Genomic DNA, 16,190 nt, shown 5'->3' with positions numbered 1-16,190 from the left:
TTACGATTATATTTGTTATGGTGATCTGTGATGAGTGATCTTTGATGTTACTGTTGCAATTGTTTTGGAGCAGCACAAACCATACAAGGTAGAGAAATGAACTGACGCGTGTTCTGACTGCTCCACTGACCAGCTGTTCCCCATCTCTCTCTTTCTTTGGGCCTCTCCATTCCCAGGGACACAGCAATATTGAAATTAGGCCAATTAATAACCTTACAATGCCCTCTAAGTTGTTAAAGCAAACTAAATATTGCCCGAGAAGGACTCCGTACTTCTATATTGGAGTCCTTGTGGATGAACTCTAACCTATCTTAATAGTCAGACGAGATGGGAAACCTAATTCAGGAGTTTGCACCTGTAACAATAACTGAGTCTTGGCCAATCCCAGCAGCCATACTTCAACCACTCATAGACTGCTAAGTGTTCACACTGTGTTCAAATAAGGCAAACGCCAACCTGTAACCAATCCAGCTGTTTCTGTACCTCGTTGCCAATGTCTGTAGTTTTTTTTTTTTTTTGTCTATAAATCTTCTTTCACCACGTGGCTATACTACAGTCTCTGTGAATCAGCTGTGATTCTGGGGGCTGCCCAATTCGCGAATCGTTCATTGCTCAATTGAACACCTTTAAATTTAATACGGCTGAAGTTTGTTTGTCTGTTTGTTTAATCAAAGTGTTCAAGTGAACGGAAGAGTCACACGTTTCCCACTTCACATCAAAAGCTAGAAATGATTCTGCTTAGTGAGGAAGGCATGCCAAAAGTCAAGACAAGCTGAAAGCCAGGCCTCTTGCACCAAACAGTTAAACAAGTTGCAATTGCAAAGGAAAGTTCTTGAAGGAAATTAAAACTGCTACTGCAGCAAACACATGAATAAGAAAGTGAAGCAGCTGCATTGTTGGTGTGGAGAAAGTTTTAGTGGTGTGGATAGAAGATCAAACCAGCCACAACATCCCCTGAACCAAGATCCAATCCAGAGCAAGGCCCTCACTCTCTTCAATTCTATGAAGGCTGAAAGAGGTGAGGAAGCTGTAGAAGAAAAGTCTGAAGCTAGCAGAGCTTGGCTCATGAGGTTTAAGGAAAGAAGCTGTCTCCATCACATAAAAGTGTAAAGGGGAGCTGATGGAGAAGCTGCAGCAAGTTATCCAGAGGCTCTAGCTGTGCTCATGGATGAAGGTGGATACACTCAACAACAGATTTTCAATGTAGACAAAACAGCTTGAGATTAGAACATGATGCCATCTAGAGCTTTCATAAACAGAAAGAAGAAATCAATGCCTGGCTTCAAAGCTTCAAAGGACTGTCTGACTGTCTAGCAGGGGGCTAATGCAGCTGGTGACTCTAAGTGAAGCCAGTGTTCATTTACCATGCTGCAAATTCTAGGGTCTTCAGAATGATGCTAAATCTACTCTGCCTGTGCTGTAGAAATGGAACAAAGAAGCCTGGAACGCAGCACATCTGTTTACAGCATGGTTTACTGAATACTTCAAGCCTCCTATTGAGAACTACTGCTCAGAAAAGAAGATTCCGTTAAAAATACTATTGCCCACTGACAATGCACTTGGTAACCCAAGAGCTGTGATGAAGATGTACAAGGAGTTGAATGTCGTTTTCATGCCTGCTAACACATCCATTTTGCAGCCCATGGATCTCGGAGTAATTTCAACTTTCAAGTCTTATTATTTAAGGAATACATTTCATAAGGCTATAGCTGCCACAGATAATGATTCCTTGAATAGATCTGGGCAAAGCAAATTAAAGCACCTTTCTGGAAAGTATTCACCATTCTAGATGGCATTAAGAACATTTGTGGGGGCCGGGCGCAGTGGCTCACGCCTGTAATCCCAGCACTTTGGGAGGCCAAGGCGGGTGGATCACGAGGCCAAGAGATCAAGACCATTCTGGCCAACATGGTGAAACCCTGTCTCTACTAAAAGTACAAAAATTAGCTGAGCATGGTGGTGCTCGCCTGTAGTCCCTGCTACTTGGGAGGCTGAGGCAGGAGAATTGCTTGAACCCAGGAGGCAGAGGTTGCAGTGAGCTGAGATTGCGCCACTGCACTCCAGCCTGGTGACAGAGCAAGACTCTGTCTCAAAAAAAAAAGAACATTTGTGAATTCATGGATTCATGGGAGGAGGTAAAAATATCAACATGAACAGGAGTATGGAAGAAGTGGATTCCAACCCTCATGGATGAGTTTGAGGGTTTCAAGGCTTCAGTGGAGGAAGGAACTGCAGATGTGGTAGAAATAGCAAGAGAACTAGAATTAGAAGGGGAGCCTGCAGATGGGACTGAATTGCTACAATCTCATGATCAAACTTGAACAGATGAGGAGTTGCTTCTTATGGATGAGCAGAGAAAGGGGTCTCTTGAGATGGAATTTACTCCTGGTGAAGATGCTGTGAACACTGCTGAAATGGCAACAAAGGATTTAGAATATTCCATAAACTGAGTTGATGAAGCAGTGGCAGAGTTTGTGAGCCCTGGCTCCAACTTTGGAAGAAGTTCTACTCTGGGCAAAATGCTACCAAACAGCATCACAGGTTACAGAGAAATCTTTTGTGAAAGAAACAGTCAATCAATGAGGCAAACTTCATTTCCAACTTATCTTAAGAAATTGCCACAGCCACCCTAACCTTCAGCAACCACCACCCTGATCCATCAGCAGCCAGCTACATCAAGGCAAGACCCTTCACCAGCGAAAAGATTATGACTCACTAAAGACCCAGATGAGGCCAGGAGGGGTGGCTCACACCTGTAATCCCAACATTTTGGGAGGCCCAGGCAGATGGATCACAAGGTCAGGAGTTCAAGACCAGCCTGGCCAAGATGGTGAAACCCCATCTCTACTAAAAATACAAAAAAATTAGCTGGCCGTGGTGGTGAGCACCTGTAATCTCAGCTACTCAAGAGGCTGAGGCAGGAGAATTGCTTGACCCGGGAGGTGGAGATAGCAGTGAGCTGAGATCGTGCCACTGCACTCCAGCCTGGGAGACAGAGCAAGACTCTGCCTCAAAAAAAAAAAAAAAAAAAAAAAAAAAAAAAAAAAAGACCCAGATGATTGTGAGCATTTTTTTTTTAGCAATAAGATATTTTTAAATTAATGTATGCATATAATTTTTGGTTTCTGTGGTTTTTTAGAGACAGGGTTTCACTGTCACCCAGGCAATGGTGCAATCATAGCTCACCACAGCCTCAAGTCCCTGGCTCAATCAATCCTCCCACCTCAGCCTCCTGAGTAGCTAGGACTACAGGCACACACCACTGTATCTAAGTACTTTTAAAATTTTTTTTAGAGACAGAATTTCCCTATCTCCCTATGTTGCTCAGGTTGGTATCAAACTCCTGGCCTCAAGTGATCCTCCTTCCTCTGCCTCCCAAAGTGCTGGGATTACAGGTGTGTGCCACCAGGCCCAAACTGTGCATTGTTTTTTTTTTAGGCATAAGGTTATTGCACCCTTAATAGACTACTGGATAGTATAAACATAACGTTTATATGCACTGTGGAACCCCACAATTTGTATGGCTCACTTTATTGCAATATTCACTTTATTATCGTGAATATCACCAAAGAGTGCCTGTGTTTGACCACCCAGGAAGCTAATCCATGATCCTTTTTGCAAGTCCTTGGTTTGGCGTCTTATGTTGACAATTCCACCAGGTTCTTAACAGGCCACACTGCCTGTCGGCTCATGAATGCATCTCCCACAGGCATGGCTGGATTAACTCACCTAAAGTGCAAATGTGTCTTGACCCCTTTCACCTGCCCCAGCCTTGCCCCTGACATTGTGTGGTCTTCTAACACCTAGAACACCACCAGGTGTTTGCTGCAGGTGTTGACTCGGCCACTTCCATTCCAGGCTCCATCCAAGCACTTATCATTTGTACTGGCATGCAGCATTCCCTCAACCCATGAGCTCCCAATCTCTTGTGTTTACCATAAAACCAGGCACTGAGTAGGCACTTTGTAAAGGTTTGTGACTCTGAACTGAAAAATTTAAAAGTACAAAGCCAGAGCCTCAGTCTCTGGTGAGGCAACCAGAGATGCTAGAAATTGCATATGGGATCCCCTCAAAGCCACCCTCTGCTAATAGCTACAGGCTCTGAAGTTTAGGTCTGGAGCTGACCAGGCACCCTGCAGGCATTCCCATCCCTCCTCTCTGGGAAACTGAGTCTGCAGAGGGCACAGACGGGGTCTGTGCTGCATCTACAGCTCTTTCCTGAGATTTTTCAGGCCTCACTGTGTCCCCTGACTTTCCAAGGCTTGGGCACTCTGACTCCTGAAGGTCCCATCACCTAACATTCTGAGCATATTCAAAGGCACCCACATTCCAACATGAAAGATCATTTTTATAGTACATTTGGGAAAGCCAGGATTTCTCCTCCATATCACCGTGTATATCCAGTGATTTCTACAGAGCGAGAAACATTAAGCTTAAAAATTGTCATCCAGCCAGGTGTGGTGGCTCATGCCTGTAATTCCAGCACTTTGGGAGTCCGAAGGGGTCGGATCGCCTGAGGCCAGGAGTTCAAGACCAGCCTGGCTAACATGGCAAAACCCTGTCACTACTAAAAATACAAAAACTAGCCAGGTGTGGTGGTGGGCACCTGTAATCTCAGCTACTCGAGAGGCTGAGGCAGGAGAATCACTTGAACCTGGGAGGTGGAGGTTGCAGTGGGCCAACATTGCGCCACTGCACTCCAGCCTCGGCGACAGAGTGAGACTCCATCTAAAAAATAAAAATAAAAAATAAAAATAAAAATTGTTGGCTGGGCGTGGTGGCTCAGGCCTGTAATCCCAGCACTTTGGGAGGCCAAGGCAGATGGATCACAAGGTCAGAAGATCGAGACCATCCTGGCTAACACAGTGAAATCCCGTCTCTACTAAAAAAAATACAAAAAATTAGCCAGGCGTGGTCGTGGCACCAGTAGTCCCAGCTACTCGGGAGGCTGAGGCAAGACAGTGGCATGAGCCCAGGAGGCGGAGCTTGCAGTGAGCCAAGATCATGCCACTGCACTCCAGCCTGGGTGGCAGAACGAGATTCTGTCTCAAAAAAATAAAAATAAATAAAATAAATAAAAATTGTCATCCAGCAGTAACAAGATGTTTATGAACATGTTGGAAAAAAATGCTCAGTGCCGCAAAGAAGAACCAGCACTGAGACAAAGGATTTCTCAGCAAGGCAATTTATTCCTATAGGAAGGTGCATCTCATGAATGGAGCAATGGCAAGAGTACCCAGAACAAAGGAAACCATGAGTTTTCATTATTTCTAATGCAGCCTCTGCTTCTGTGTCTTTCCCCTATTGGCTAGCATTGGACCCCACAGTCTAAACTAGTCCTGATTGGCTAAACATTTAAACTTTTTTATATAAGGTAGGCATGTAAGAGGGGTGAGAAGAGAGAGAAGGGGGGTCACTTACCGGGGGGACTAGGAAGGTAACCTATTCCCTAATAAGGAAAGGAATGTGGACTGGGGTTGTAGCAAGTTCAGGCATGCCTAGGCATGTACAGTCAAGTTGGGGTGCAGCAAAGGCAAGGGGGTATTTGGATAAGCTGTTTGAAGAGGGAACTTAACTGTATAACAATTTCACCCCTTTTGATTTTTATAATCTTTCCTCTTCAAACCTTTTTAACATGTTTTAACTTTGTTGTTCTGCTTGATCTTCTAAAAGAAAGAGCTTATCTGAATAAGGTGGGAGAGAATTGAGGAAAGTGAGGGTTGTCTCAATGAGTTTTTGTATTCACCCTTGAGCACAGGGTATGAGGCAACATCCAACAAGAATTAGTACACTTACAACAATTGCCAGGGAGGTAACTATTGAAGTTACTAGCTTTTTCCACCCACCGAACCACTTTCCCCTGAGGCTTGTAAAGGGGTCATCTGTTCTGGAGTTTTTAGCCAATTCATCTGATAGAGAGGTAAGGCCCTACACGGCCTTTGTAATTGTCCTTTGGGGGCTGTGTTTTTAGGCATGAAAGTACAACACTGGGTTCCAATACATGACAGAAACTTCACCTTTCTCTGCTAGTATCATGGCTAATGCCATCCTATTTTCCCAGGCCATTTGACTGTTGGATCCTAATTGTTCAGCTATTCCTTTAATGGCATCTTTGGTATAGTTAACAAATCGTTGCTAGTTATAGTCAATGTAATTTATCTAATTTACATTTTTATTAATAGTTACCCACCAGAACAATGCGGATTCAAACTCTGCAGCTATTTGGTTTTGAGCTTTAAATTTATTTGGCACTCCTCATGGAAACTCGATGGCATTTATATAAACCTGAGGATCAAAAGACTCACGAGGGGTCTCTCTCGGTTTACGGACCTTTGCTTTTACTTTCTCTGGTGATGAAATGCCGGGGTGAAAGAGTGGAATTAGAGCACAAGTTTCGCTCCATTTACTTGGCAGAGTGTCCAGCAGGGGTCCACCACAATACCACCATATATCCGCTTGGGGATGGCTAAGGGCAGACTGATGGGTAAGCTATTGGAAGGGCCTAAGCTCTTTGCATCCCTTTAAGTCTCCAAGGAATGCTACGTTTCTTCCCTGTCGTCAGAGACATGAAGTAAACTTGGCATTGGAAGGCAGAGGCTGGATGGCCCTTGGGGCCTGACCCACAGGATGCTGAACTTCTAGGAACAGCAGAGAAAGAGCTTGGCTGGATTTGTCTTCCCAGGCCGTGGGGGTCTTGAAAAAGAGCTACCACACAGCTCATGCCCGGTCAGCGGGGAGACTAAATGGAAAGGGGATGATCTGGGCCTCTGGTCTACCGTGCACACAAGCGTAACAGTCGCTTTTGCTTAGGGTGCAGACAGAATATTTAATCCATTCCAGCCAGGCATTTGTATCTCGGTATCCTGTCTCCATTGCTAGGGTTTGTTTTAGATCTTTTACTTTTATAACGGACACCTTGGTTTTCTCATTAGGTATAGGAATAACAGGTGTAGTTCCTTTAGTAAAATGAAGGTAAGGTTTTAGGGAGGTACAGCCTTCTGAGGAAGCCTAGCCCTGGGACTGAGTAGTCCAGAGAATATCGTACCGGGAATAGCAAGGTAGCCAATGATAAGGAATTTTATGTTGAGAGTGGGGTGAGTACTAAGGGCAAAGATACTTTTCTGAAGAGGCTGGTTGCCTTTGACTTTGTAGGTCTCCACAGGGTATGGCTAAGCATCAAACACAATAGTTTTGGTGGGGGGGCTGACAGTGGAGTGAAGGAAGAAGCAGAGATAATAAAAGAGATATAAGAGGGTGAGACTTTCCTTAGCTTTAGTTTGTTGGGACTTGATCCTAGAACAATGGCCTATGACTTTGAAGATGGTGGCACTTTCTTGACTCACGTATGGTGAGTCCACCCTCTTTCTGCTGTTCAGACTGCGGTCTCAGTAGTTGGAAGCACTAGGTAGGGTCCTTCCTAAGCCGTTTCGAGTTTTCCTTCTCTCCAGCTCTTAATAAGAACGTGATTTCCAGGTTGACGCAGCTGTGCTGGGAGCTCCAGGGGTGGCAGCTGTACTAAAAGGCGGCCTTTAGCTCTGAGGGAAGAGAAAGTGGAAGACAGACCAAGTATATAGTTTTTGAGAAACTGATCTTTCATTTTCAACGTAGGAATGTCAGCAGTAGAGTGTAAATAAGGCAACTTACATATTATTTTCTAAGGGGACAAGCCGACATCTTTCCAAGGGGCGGTCCTGACCCTTAACAAGGTAATGGGGAGGAGTCTCTAAAACTAATTTGTTCAAGTGGCTCCTCAGAGTTTGGTTCATTCTCTATGCTCTTCCTGATGAAGGTGAGTGCCAGGGAGTATGGTATTCCTATGTTATGTTTAGTACTTGGGCTAATTTCCTAATGACATGTGCAGTGAAATGAGTCTTATTATCTGAATCAATATTTTCTATTAATCTAAACCTGGGTATAATATTTTTAATTAATGCTTTAACTACATTACTGGCAGTTGCACTTAAAAAGGGAATAGTCTCTACCCAGTGAGTAAGGTGATCTACTATCACTAGTAGGTACTTTAGGTGACCTATTTGGGGCATTTCAGTGTAATCAATTTGGACACTTTGGAAAGGCCTTAATCCTGGGTCCCTTCCTCTAAGGGGTGACCTTCTTAGAGTTTGCTTATTAGTTTTTGTTGTTTTTTTTTACACATTAGGCAACTATCTATAACTTCTTTTGCCAAAGCATAAATTTTTATACATCCATAGACAGAACTGCATTACATATAGCTTGGGACTTAGGCTGCTGAGCGGGGAGATGGTGGAGGCGCTGCTGGCCAGGCTCAGGCTGCTGCAAGGTCGGCTCTCCTCCATCAAGGGCCAGCTCTGGGGCCGCAATGACAGGGGGCAAGAGGACGGTGTGGGTGCTGTGGCACCCAGGCAGTCTTCTGCCTCCTTTGTCTCCTAGCCGCTGTCTTTCATAGTTCTTAATTTCTCTCACCTGCTCACTCGCACTTTTTGTCTGTCTCCCGTCTCTTCCTCTCTCTTCCTTTTACACTCTCTCCCCAGTTTCACGTTCTGTGTCTCTCTTTAATCTGTTTCTTCCAGTCTCTCACTCATTCTCTTCCTCTCTCTCTCTCTCTTTCCAATCTTTCTGTTTCTGTTTAAATCTTTTATTGCCAGACTTAAGTCTCCGAGGAACGCTAAGTTTTCCCGGTGTTGTGAGAAACACGAGGTAAACTTGGCATTGGAAGGCGGAGGCTGGATGGCCCTTGGAGCCTGACCCGCTGGATGTTGAACTTCGGGAACAGCAGAGAAAGAGCTTGGCACGATTTGTCTTCCCAGGCTGTGGGGGTCTTGAAAAAGAGTTACCATACAGCTCATGCCTGGTCGGCTGGGAGACTAAGTGGAGAGGAGACGATCTGGGCCTCTGGTCTACCGTGTGCACAAGCTTTTGCTTAGGGTGCAGATGAAATATTTAATCCGTTCCAGCCAGGCATTTGTATCTCGGTATCCTGTCTCAATTGCTAGGGTTTGTTTTAGATCTTTTCTAACAGACACCTTGATTTTAGCATTAGCTATAGGAATAACAGTTGTAGTTCCTTTAGTAAAGTGAAGGTAAGGTTTTAGGGAGGTACAGCCTTTTTTTTGAGACGGAGTTTCGCTCTTGTTGCCCAGGCTGGAGTGCAATGGCGCAATCTCGGCTCACTGCAACCTCCGCCCCCCAGGTTCAAGCAATTCTCCTGCCTCAGCCTCCCGAGTAGCTGGGATTACAGGCATGCACCACCACACCCGGCTAATTTTGTATTTTTTTTTTAGTACAGACAGGGTTTCGCCATGTTGAGGCTGGTCTGGAACTCCTTACCTCAGGTGATCCACACGCCTCCCAAAGTGCTGGGATTACAGGCATGAGCCACCACACCTGGCCACAGCCGTCTTAAGGAAGGGTCTCTTCCTTATGTCTTTATCTTATTTTCTCTCTCTCCCCCTCCCCCTCCCTCTCTCCCCCATTTCTCTCCCCCCACCGTCCCTCTCTCTCTCTGTCCCTCTCCCTCTCTCTCTCTCTCTCCCTCTCTCTCCCTCTCCCTCCCCCTCTCTCTCCCTCTCCCTCCCTCTCCCTCTCTCTCCCTCTCCCTCTCTCTCCCTCTCTCTCTCTCTCCCTCTCTCTCTCTCCCTCTCCGTCTCTCTCCCTCCGTCTCCCTCTCCCTCCCTCTCCCTCTCCCTCTCTCTCCCTCTCTCTCCCTCTCTCTCCCTCTCTCTCCCTCCCTCTCCCTCTCTCTCTCCCTCTCCCCCTCCCTCTCTCTCTCTCCCTCTCTCTCCCTCCCTCTCCCTCTCTCTCTCCCTCTCCCCCTCCCTCTCTCTCTCTCCCTCTCCCCCTCTCTCCCCCTCCCTCTCTCTCTCCCCCTCCCTCTCTCTCCCCCTCCCTCTCTCTCCCCCTCCCTCTCTCTCCCCTTCCCTCTCTCTCCCCCTCCCTCTCTCTCCCCCTCCCTCTCTCTCCCCCTCCCTCTCTCTCCCCCTCCCTCTCTCTCCCCCGTCTCTGTCTCTCTCCCTGTCTCTGTCTCTCTCCCTGTCTCTGTCTCTCTCCCTGTCTCTGTCTCTCTCCCTGTCTCTGTCTCTCTCCCTGTCTCTGTCTCTCTCCCTCCCCCTCTCTCCCCTTCCCTGTTTCCTCTCTCCCCCTCCCTGTTTCCTCTCTCCCCCTCCCTGTTTCCTCTCTCCCCCTCCCTGTTTCCTCTCTCCCCCTCCCTGTTTCCTCTCTCCCCCTCCCTGTTTCCTCTCTCCCCCTCCCTGTTTCCTCTCTCCCCCTCCCTGTTTCCTCTCTCCCCCTCCCTGTTTCCTCTCTCCCCCTCCCTGTTTCCTCTCTCCCCCTCCCTGTTTCCTCTCTCCCCCTCCCTGTTTCCTCTCTCCCCCTCCCTGTTTCCTCTCTCCCCCTCCCTGTTTCCTCTCTCCCCCTCCCTGTTTCCTCTCTCCCCCTCCCTGTTTCCTCTCTCCCCCTCCCTGTTTCCTCTCTCCCCCTCCCTGTTTCCTCTCTCCCCCTCCCTGTTTCCTCTCTCCCCCTCCCTGTTTCCTCTCTCCCCCTCCCTGTTTCCTCTCTCCCCCTCCCTGTTTCCTCTCTCCCCTTCCCTGTTTCCTCTCTCCCCCTCCCTGTTTCCTCTCTCCCCCTCCCTGTTTCCTCTCTCCCTCATGCTCAGTCTCTTCATCTTTCTCTCTCTCTCTGGCTCTCCACATCTGCCGTTTCCTCCCCTTTCTCTTTCCGATTTCCCTTCTCGCTTTCTCCCTTCCTCCCTCTCCCAGTTTCTCTTTCATCTCTTCTTACATATACTTTTGAGCTTCTCCTATTTCCTTTTACACTTGTGAAATGTCTGGCACAACCAGACAAAACTCTTTTCCTCTCTTCTTCTTTTACTACCATTTTCCTTCTTGCTTTTCAGACAACACTAAAACTTTTAACAAAATTTTTGAAGTGGTTTTCTTTTAGTAGTCTAGAATACACTAAGTCATTTCAGGGGTCTTTACCCTGAAATGCTACACTTTAAAAATGGCAGTTTTCTTAATTGGCTTAAAATCAGTATGGCTTGGTTTTACTTGGTAAAGTTGGTGTGATTAAATATATACATATATTTTTATATATATATACACACATATTTTTATATATATACACACATTTTTATATAATATGTATATATATATACCCACACACACACACACATACACACACATTTTTAATCAGGAAGAAAAATAGTTTAAAGACCTGCTAATTTGAAAAAGCATTAAAGTAAAACAAACAAAAAAAAAGCAAATGCTAAAAACTACAATAAAATAAATTAATTGGCAGGTTAAATGAATGTAAAATGAAGAATGTACAGTGAAAACCAACTAATAGCATTCCAGTTGATAAAATTAAAAACTTACTTAGGCTTATAGTTTGTTTTCTAATGAAGTTATGTTTCAGTATAAATTTTGAAATACTTTAAACATACATTTCATGTAGATTTTGAGTGCCAATGTTAAAATTGCAAATTATACATGCAATGTTTATTAAAGAAACAAGGCAGAATTCCAGTATTTGCAAAATTCTAAGTTTTGGTGAATATCGTAAATATTACAATTGGTATTAGAAAACCAGAATGAATCCAGAATAAGAGAACACCTATTTTATAAATATTTTATTTGATTAAAAATAGCAGGCTTGCATGTTCTAAATAATTCAAGGAAATATTTTTTTTAAAAAGGACTGCAATTTAACAGTAATCTGTTTATCTTTAGCTGCCATTAAAAAAAGAAAAAAACAACCAAAAAAAGAGAATGTTACAACTGATATAAAGTAAGGCTTTTATTACAAGAAAACAAAACTGTATACATTTATAAGCAGTCTTTCCACCAGTTAACACACAGAGCCTTTTCTTTTTTTAATTATACTTTAAGTTTTGGGGTACATGTGCAGAACATGCAGGTTTGTTACATAGGTATACATGTGCCATGGTAGTTTGCTGCACCCATCAACCTGTCATCTACATTAGGTATTTCTCCTAATGCTACCCCTCTCCTACCCCCACCCTCCGACAGGCCCCAGTGTGTGATGTTCCGCTCCCTGTGTCCATGTGTTTTCATTTTTCAGCTCCCATTTATGAGTGAGAACATGCAGTGTTCAGTTTTCTGTTCTTGTGTTAGTTTGCTGAGAATGATGGTTTCCAGCTTCAGCCATGTCCCTGCAAAGGACAGGAACTCATCCTTGTTTATGGCTGCTTAGTATTCCATGGTGTATATGTGCCAATTTTCTTTATCCAGTCTATCACTGATGGGCATTTGGGTTGGTTCCAAGTCTTTGCTATTGTGAACAGTGCTGCAGTATACATACATGTGCATGTGTCTTTATAGTAGAATGATTTATAATCCTTTGGGTATATACCCAGTAATGGGATTGCTGGGGCAAATGGTGTTTCTGGTTCTAGATCCTTGAGAAATCACCACACTGTCTTCCACAATGGTTGAACTAATTTACACTCTCACCAACAGTGTAAAAGCATTCCTGTTTCTCCACATCCTCTCCAGCATCTGTTGCTTCCTGACTTTTTAATGATTGCCCTTCTAACCGACATGAGATGGTATCTCATTGTAGTTTTGATGTGCATTTCTCTGATGACCAGTGATGATGAGCATTTTTTCATGTTTGTTGGCTGCATAAACATTGTCTTTTAAGAAGTGTCTGTTCATATCCTTCACCCACTTTTTGATGGGGTTGTTTTTTTCTTGTAAATTTGTTTAAGTTCTTTGTAGATTGTGGATATTAGCCCTTTGTCAGATGGGTAGTTTGCAAAAATTTTCTCCCATTCTTTAGGTTGCCTGGTCACTCTGATGATAGTTTCTTTCGCTGTGCAGAAGCTCTTTATTTTAATTAGATCCCGTTTACCATTTTGGCTTTTGTTGCCATTTCTTTCAGTGATTTAGTAATGAAGTCTTTTCCCATGCCTATGTCCTGAATGGTATTGCCTAGGTTTTCTTCTAGGATTTTTATGGTTTTAGGTATTATCAAGGTCTTTCATCCATCTTGAGTTAATTTTTGTAAAAGGTGTGAGGAAAGGATCCAGTTTCAGCTTTCTGCATATGGCTAGCCAGTTTTTCCAAACACCATTTATTAAATAGGGAATCCTTTCCCTATTGCTTGTTTTTTTCAGGTTTGTCAAAGATCAGATGGTTGTAGATGTGTGATGTTATTTCTGAGACCTTTGTTCTGTTCCATTAGTCTATATATCCATTTTGGTACCAGTACCATGCTGTTTTTGTTACTGTAGCCTTGTAATATAGTTTGAAATCAGGTAGCGTGATGCCTCCAGCTTTGTTCTTTTTGCTTAGGATTGTCTTGGCTATGCCATCTCATTTTTGGTTCCATATGAAATTTAAAGTAGTTTTTTCCAATTCTGTGAAGAAATTCAATGGTAGCTTGATGGGGATAGAATTGAATCTATAAATTACTTTGGGCAGTATGGCCATTTTCACGACATTGATTCTTCCTATCCATGAACATGGAATGTTTTTTCATTTGTTTGTGTCCTATCTTACTTCCTTGAGCAGTGGATTGTAGTTCTCCTTGAAGAGGTCCTTCACATCCCTTGTAAGTTGTATTCCTAGGTATTTTATTCTCTTTGTAGCAACTGTGAATGGGAGTTCACTCATGATTTGGCTCTCTGTTTGTCTGTTATTGGTGTATAGGAATGCTGGTGGTTTTTGCACATTGATTTTGTATCCTGAGACTTTGCTGAAGTTGCATATTAGCTTAAGGAGATTTTGGGCTGAGATGATGGGGTTTTCTAAGTACATAATCATGTCATCTGCAAACAGAGACAATTTGACTTCCTCTTCTCCTAATTGAATACCCTTTCTTTCTTTCTTTCTTTCTCTTTCCTGATTTCCCTGGCCATAATTTCCAATACTATGTTGAATAGGAGTGGTGAGAGAGGGCATCCTTGTCTTGTGCCAGTTTTCAAAGGGAATCATTCCAGTTTTTGCCCATTCAGTATGATATTGGCTGTGTGTTTGTTATAAATGGCTCTTATTATGTTGAGATACATTCCCTCGATATCTAGTTTATTGAGAGTTTTTAGCATGAAAGGCTGTTGAATTTTGTCAAATGCCTTTTCTGCATCAATTGAGATAATCATGCGGTTTTTGTCCTTGGTTCTGTTTATGCGATGGATTACGTTTACTGATTTGCGTATGTTGAACCAGCCTTGCAGCACAGGTAAGAAGTCGATTTGATTGTGGTGGATAAAGCTTTTTGATGTGCTGCTGGATTCAGTTTGCCAGTATTTTATTGAGGATTTTCACATTGATGTTCATCAGGGATATTGGCCTAAAATTTTCTTTTTTTGTTGTGTCTCTGCCAGGTTTTGGTATCAGGATGATGCTGGCTTCATAAAATGAGTTAGGGAGGATTCTCTCATTTTCTATTGTTTGGAATACTTTCAGAAGGAATGGTACCAGCTCCTCTTTGTACCTCTGGTAGAATTCGGGTGTGAATCCATCTGGTCCTGGACTTCCTTTGGTTGGTAGGCTATTAATTGCCTCAATTTCAGAACTTGTTATTGGTCTATTCAGGGATTCAACCTCTTCCTGGTTTAGTCTTGGGAGGGTGTTTGTGTCCAGGAATGTATCCATGTCTTCTAGATTTTCTAGTTAATTTGCATAGAGGTGTTTATAGTATTCTCTGATTGTAGTTTGTATTTCTGTGGGATCAGTGATAATATCCCCTTTACCATTTTTTATTGTGTCTATTTAATTCTTCCCTCTTTTCTTCTTTGTTAGTCTGGCTAGCAGTCTATTTTGTTGATCTTTAAAAAAAAAAAACAGCTCCTGGATTCATTGATTTTTTTTTTTTGAAGAGTTTTTTGTGTTTCTGTCTCCTTCAGTTCTCCTCTGATCTTAGTTATTTCTTCTCTTCTGCTAGCTTTTGAATGTATTTGCTCTTGCTTCTCTAGTTCTTTTAATTTTGATGTTAGGGTGTCGATTTTAGATCTTTCCTGCTTTCTCTTGTGGACATTTAGTGCTATAAATTTCCCTCTACACACTGCTTTAAATGTGTCCCAGAGATTCTGGTACATTGTGTCTTTGTTCTCGTTGGTTTCAAAGAAGATCTTTATTTCTGCCTTCATTTCGTTATGTACCCAGTAGTCACTCAGGAGCAGGTTGTTCAGTTTCCATGTAGTTGTGCAGTTTTGAGTGAGTTTATTAATCCTGAATTCTAATTTGATTGCCCTGTGATCTGAGAGACTGTTATGATTTCCTTTCTTTTGCATTTGCTGAGGAGTGTTTTACTTCCAATTATGTGATCAATTTTAGAATAAGTGCAATGTGGTGCTGAGAAGAATGTATAGTCTGTTGATTTGGGGTGGAGAGTTCTGTAGATGTCTATTAGGTCTGCTTGGTCCAGAGCTGAGTGCAAGTCTTGGATATCCTTGTTAATTTTCTGTCTCATTGATCTCTCTAGTGTTGACAGTGGGGTGTTAAAGTCTCCCATTATTATTGTGTGTGAGTCTAAGTCTCTTTGTAGGGCTCTAAGAACTTGCTTTATGAATCTAGGTGCTCCTGTATTGGGTGCATATATATTTAGGATAGTTAGCTCTTCTTGTTGCATTGATCCCCTTATCATTATGTAATGCCCTTCTTTGTCTCTTTTGATTTTTGTTGACTTAAAGTCTGTTTTATCAGAGACTAGGATTCCAACCCTTGCTTTTTTTTGCTTTCCATTTTCATGGTAAATATTCCTCCATCACTTTATTTAGAGCCTATGTGTGTCTTTGCACATGAGATGGGTCTCCTGAATACAGTACGCTGATGGGTCTTGACTCTTTATCCAATTTGCCAGTCTGTGTCTTTTAATTGGGGCATTTAACCCATTTACATTTATGGTTAATATTGTTATGTGTGAATTTGATCCTGTCATTATGATGCTAGCTGGTTATTTTTCCATTAGTAGATGCGATTTTTTCATGGTGTCAATGGTCTTTACAATTTGGCATGTTTTCGCAGTGGCTGGTACCAGTCATTCCTTTCCATGTTTAGTGCTTCCTTCAGGAGCTCTTGTAAGGCAGGCCTGGTGGTGACAAAATCTCAGTATTTTCTTGTCTCTAAAGGATTTTATTGCTCCTTCGCTTATGAAGCTTAGTTTGGCTGGATAGGAAATTCTGGGTTGAAAATTCTTTTCTTTAAGAATGTTGAATATTGGCCCCCCACTCTCTTCTGGCTTGTAGGGTT

The 16,190-nt window shown here is 43.2% G+C and overlaps 1 pseudogene; it reads left to right on the top strand.

Annotated features, from left to right (window-relative positions):
- Positions 1-668: 668 nt before the first annotated feature.
- Positions 669-2,759, top strand: LOC129060563 (tigger transposable element-derived protein 1-like; annotated as a pseudogene).
- Positions 2,760-16,190: the final 13,431 nt, after the last annotated feature.

The sequence above is a fragment of the Pongo abelii genome, chromosome 6 (assembly GCF_028885655.2).
Source record: "Pongo abelii isolate AG06213 chromosome 6, NHGRI_mPonAbe1-v2.0_pri, whole genome shotgun sequence".
Taxonomy (NCBI): Eukaryota; Metazoa; Chordata; class Mammalia; order Primates; family Hominidae; genus Pongo; species Pongo abelii.
Note: the sequence above shows the minus strand (reverse complement) of the source record. Positions and strands in the feature narration are given on the sequence as shown.